Here is a 6,000-nt window from a genome sequence, read left to right as displayed (position 1 = left end):
CTCCAGCTGTATCTGGCTCCTGCCACAATAGGATTTTGTCAGCCAGTCTAGACAGGATCATGCATCTATTCTGGAAAGGTGAAGGATGGGCTCCGAAAAAAAATCTCATTTTTCACTTGTCAGGTGTACCAACCTAGTTTCAAACACTGCCATGGACCTAGCTCGAAACTTCACTGTAAGGACAACAGTGGGGAGCTCGCTGAGTGGGACCAGGCTCTTCCACATTTGCATCTTACAGCACAGCTCTCTGACCCCTTTCCATTGCTGGTGAGCAACCATAGCACCTTCTGCCTTCAGAAAGAGTGGAGAGTTCACACAAAACTCTGCTCAGCACTCTCCAGGATTTAACCCACACTCCACATGCTGCATGGTGATGAAAATGTGATTAAAGGAGCATATATTACATTATGTCCAGATCTAAAGAAATATTTTAATGGAATAAAGCAAGATCCATACATTTTTTATTATTTTTTTAATTTAATTTAATTTTTTATTTTTGGTTTAGATGTAAGCTGCACCTCCTTGTATTTACAACCTCCAATATCGAGTTAGTTAATAGGATCCAGACAATGAACCTGACTACAGGGAAAAGCAAGAGACTGTTTCAGTTTCAGCCAAAGAGAACAGACCCAGGTTGATAAATGGTAAGGAGTATATTAGATGTTAAAAAATATTTCATTTTTAATAATCCTAGGTGTTACTGACAACCCAGGTAAAAAGCAAAGTTCATTTCTTCAAAATATACTTAATCTGACAGTATCCCTTTAAGTAAGTAGCAATTTAGATTTTCCTCTCTTCCACATACAAAGCTTTAATGAAACATGAAAGCCACAAAAGAAATTTGCGTGTGTTTCATGGTAAGGCGTGAGGAACGATTTTCTGTTTAAATTCACAGGCAGTAGCTATACAAATAGCATTTAATATTTGTCGGAAGTATTATCTGCCTCTTTCCCTCACAGCATTACATTACTAAGGTAATAAGTCCATGAGAATACATGATTTCCTGGCTACTGTATTGAATATGCACCTTTAAACAAAGTTAGACTTGGGAATTTACCCATATCTTAAAATGCTAATCTAACACTAATTAAAAGGCTGGTGAGTACGCTTTGATGAATTCCAGCTCGCAGAATATGACAGCTGAATTCCGATGGCACGCGTGGCTGTAGCAGAATTACAATGCCTGAGGTGGGCAAGCCGCGCTCTGCACCAGTGCCTGGTGTAGGGAGGGGAGAGATGGAGTTTGCCACAGCCCCCTTTGGTGCTGCCGTCTTCACAAGGTGTGGCCAGCCACAGCCTTTGTTTCTCATTTCATAGCCGCTTTCCAGCGAGGCTGAAGCAAAAATTTGGCTGCTTTTTCATCCCGCATTCCCTTCAATATGCCCCTGGTATTCACTGTCTTACTCTTCAGAAAGGACAAAGGCCACCATGGGGAAGAAAAGCCAAATAGTAGCATCTCCTTTCTTTCACAAAAGCAGGTCATTTCAAAGGTTTCTTCATCTCCTTAAAAGCCACACATACCTTCTGTTAAAGAACTATAAGGAGATCAGCTAAACATTCTGAAATAAGCCTATAATATAGGTCCAATATCTTCTGCAAATGACTCTCTTGCTGGTCTTGTTAGTCTTCCTGTCTTAGAATCAGGACAAAATTCAAATCCAGCTTGTAACACAATTTGGAAGTGTACCCTATGAACATACACATGCCCCTGTTAAACTGACTGCAGATCTCTTCAGAGGTACTGCTTGTATGATGTTATGGGAGAAGCTAACAAAATTGTTCTTGTAGTTTTACCTTCGTACTTCCCACATGAGGAAAGCCAAGATTTAACTGAGATAAATTTACAAGTCAGGTTAAAAAAAAAAAAAAAAAAAAAAAAAAAAAAAAAAAAAAGTGTGGCTTTGGAAGTATTCTTAGACCTCATTCAAAAAGGATTTGGAAATTGAGGTTTCCATGTACCTTTACTTACCTGCCTGTGTACAACACACTCTGCACCTTTTTCTTACACAGAGTTCCATATAAATCATAGCAGAATTCACCACATTTCTTCATCCCTTTGGGCCTTGCAGCCCCTTATGGTTGCTTTCAGAATAATAAACACCAGCAAAGCTGACCCACCACTTGAGAAACCTGAAAGAAAGAAGATGAAGACCACTTACTGTCCTAGGAAAAGAAAGCAGTAGCAGGCACCAATACAATAAAAAATGTTTGCCAGAGGAACCGGGCTGCTTGCTTTGTCCAGACTTCAAGCACCAGGCTCAGAGAGATATTCTGGGAAAAAAAAAAAAAAAATCTTTAAGAAGGAAATTGTCCAGTAGGAGGAGGTGGAAGGAACTATGATCAGATGATGAAAGCCTTTATTCTTCCAATAACACAGAGCTCTGTCCAGGTTTATTTTGAATCAGAAAGAGCTGAGGACTTAGGTGGTGGTAAGAGCCCATGTATATTCACTGATACACTGCAGCCAGGGGAGGCTCCTGCACAGAGACCTTCATGGGAACAACCACCACCTGCCTGCCTGGGTGAAGTCTCTCCTTTCTCTCCCTGTCAGCAATGAGAAGGGAAAGCTGTTCCCCTCTGCAGCACAGGGCACTGTCAAGATCAGATTTCTATGCATTATCTGATCTGAATGCAGTAGCAAACACAGCAAAGAACTTAGCTATAAACAGGTAACACAAGTGAGGAGTTGGAAAGGAAAAATGTAATTTCTTTTTTTTCCTGATTAGAAAACAGCGGTGAGAACATCACGGCTGTGTCCCCAAACAACTCGGGTATCGCAGAGCTGCAAGTCTGAGCCTGGCAGCGTGATGTCCTGCACTGGGACACCTCCCAGCAGTGGTGCCTGTGCTGCCACCCACCACAGCTTAGAGAGGGCCACAGCTGCTGAACTGTGGAGGAAGCGGCTTGAGATTGTACCTGCGAGGCAGAAAACAAGCACTTCTGTCAGCCCAGGTAGGATGTCCCTCCTGAGGATCCTGGCTGCTGAACTTTGCACTTCCTATATGTAATAAAGCAGAGGGGAGAGCAGTGGACATCTCGTCAGGCACAAACTTTATCACCAAAGCAACCCTCAGGGTAGCTAAAGATTTTATTTTGACTGTTTCTACCAAATTTGTAATAGAGTCTAGAGGACACCTTTCACATATCCCAGCCGCTGAGGCACTGGGTATCCTGAGGTTGATTGATTCTCCCTAATTGTGTCATGTCAGTTTGTATAAATAATTATGTTTCTATGGGATCAGAAGGAGTGTGCCTGTACTTAGGGGTATGCACAAGTACATTCACAGCCTCCCTGAGAGGCAGTGTCAAAGTTTGAGTGGCTTTATATACACCCTCTGGCGAAAACAGAGATTGCAACTGAGCAGTGTCTCTTAAAAGATCAGTGGCATTTTAACAGTGGGCTCTGGGATGGCTCTGTGCATTTAAAATCTGGCTCGAGGCACTTTTTCCAAGGTTTCACAGTGAAATGGTGCCAGTGCTGGATATTGAACTAATATCTTCTGGGGAATGTCTATCCAGATTTTTGCAAACGAGGCTCTCAGAAGATTTAATGGAATGGACACAGCTCTGCACTAATAGAGCTACGCAGATTTGGGATGGGAGCTGGCTGGGTGCTAGCCAGCTTGGACTGTGGACAGGATGATCTTTAGACTGGCCTGCAAAAGACCATGGAAAAACACCCAGAGTCCCAACTCATACCTTTAAACCAATATCAGGGGGTGGGGAGGAGAGAAATTTTCCAAATTGTTCTTTTCCCTTTGTGAGGGTGGATCTTATTTTGAGCACAGCTGAATTTCTAGATGAAGAAAATTCTTCTCCTCACAAGTCCTGCTTGATCTTACTACCACAAACAGTGCGTACCCCCTTAATGTGTTCCTTGACTTCTTCTCCTAGTTCCCCTGCTCTTCGATCACAGATAAATAAACCAAAGACAGCATGATGCCTGTTATCTAAAAAGATTCAGGTAGACTGAGTATCATAGCACAATCAGAGTACTTGAAAACTGTATTTTCCTGGAAAGGACTTTTGCTAGCCTTCTTGGACCGTGCACAGAGGAAGTCCTAAGTCTGGGGGGAGAAAATAACTCTTAGCAACAGAATGTTTGAACATTCATACAGGATTAATTACTCGTTTTATTTTTTTCTTTAATTTTAAGTGATTGTACTGCTAGCAAAAGTGAAAAATAGAGACTCTGATCTATGCCAGGCACTTAGTACATGCAAATACTCCGTAAGTTTTTTCCTATCTTGAAGAATTTCAGCACAGACTACAAAGGCAAAGTGGACTGAACTGATCCCTGGAGAAAACATGTGCAACTCCACTTATACGAAAAGACCACTCGCTTCAATAGAGCTGTACCCACTTATCCCCAGGATGAATTCACACATTTTTTTTCTGTTATTAGATGGAAGTCCTATTTCTGTTGGAGTGTATGTGATCTAAGCACTTACACTCATTTTTTTTCCCAAAAGTAGAATTCTACGCTTATATGATGAATAACACTGCTAAACAGTGCTGTAAATACCAATTGAGGTACATTAACATTTGCAATGCCATTATGCTAAACCTGAAATACTAGGCAGTCAATAAATAAATAAATAAATAAATAAATATATCAAACAAAGCTTCTGTTCAGATTTGGTACAGAAAATCTTTAGTCTATGGCATACCACACTTGCAAATTAGCGCCCTAAGCTCTTGGAATGTCATCAAAATGGATGAATTTCACAACAAATAAATACTGTGGAAAGAATGGTGAATTTCCAGCAATTATTCCCCCAAACCTATTTCAACAAAAATTTCATGTCCTAGACGTGATTATGGTACAGTAATTTCTAGTTAACACTTACTTATGACAATAATTGAGTTGAAAATATTTAGTCTGGGGCAAACACAAAGTATTTAAGACCTAGTGGTTATGAGCAGTATAAAATAGGGGCTTATGACAGATTACTTGGGAATCACAAAGGTTGCTGCCAGGTTCCTACTGGATAACAGTAAAAGGTCAGGTTGATTGTGCTTGTTTTGGTTAATGTGAGATCAGGTCTCTGTATATTTTGTAAGACAAATTCTCCCTGGCCTTGGCCACCTCTCCTAACATCCTTGGGCATCCCTGGAAGCAAAACAATGCTCACTTACCCTAATACTTGGACATTTGTGAGCCAGCAGACCTAACTAGGAGTTGTGCACATAGCCATTGTGACTGGAATGAATAATCTTTGAATAAGCACCAACAAAAGTAAAATTACCCCTCAAGTCGACTTCTATTCACATCTGTGCAAGCAGTACCTGTTCTCTCCACACCAGAGGGAGCTCAGACATGACAAGCAGAGGTTACACTACAGCTTTAATGGCAACACTGCATGATCAGAGGGAGATATCTTAAAATAAATAAATAAATCAGAAGTACAGTAACATTCTCACTACATTATTCTAGCTGATGAGCTGATCAGTTCACGTTGTCCAGGAACTTCCTTCTTCTAAACCAAGCAACCCCTCCTCTACTCAGCATTGAAATATAAGGCAGTATCTATCTGTTCACCTTAACAAATGTAGGTCCTCATCTCCAGACCAGAATTTGTAAGAAAAGCATACAACCACCCTTATTTCTTCCAGTGTGACCAGCTGTGTAGTAAAGGTGTTGCTCTTCTTGATTGAGGACAGCAGAATACAATCCCCAGTGATTTTCCAGGGACTAGGCTGTAGCTAAACTATGCCACTTTCATTATAAAAGAGTTTGACAACATATTTCTAGAGCATGGGCGTTCTGAGGAAAACAGGAAAAAAGAGAAAATTAATTACATCAAGTAATTCTATACTTCAAATCCATAATTGCATGTAACATCATCATCCAGCACTATCATCTGCTATCAAAATCAACGAAGGCTGATTTCAATACGAGCACTGTCAGACTAAAGCATGGAGCCCTTGAGCACAGGATGTCTTGAGGTAACATCAGAACAAGAGATTTATTCCCTCCCTTTTTCTTCCAGGAACCTC

Source organism: Aythya marila, assembly GCF_965140915.1.
Source record: "Aythya marila genome assembly, chromosome: 7".
In the NCBI taxonomy this organism is placed as follows: domain Eukaryota; kingdom Metazoa; phylum Chordata; class Aves; order Anseriformes; family Anatidae; genus Aythya; species Aythya marila.
Note: the sequence above shows the minus strand (reverse complement) of the source record.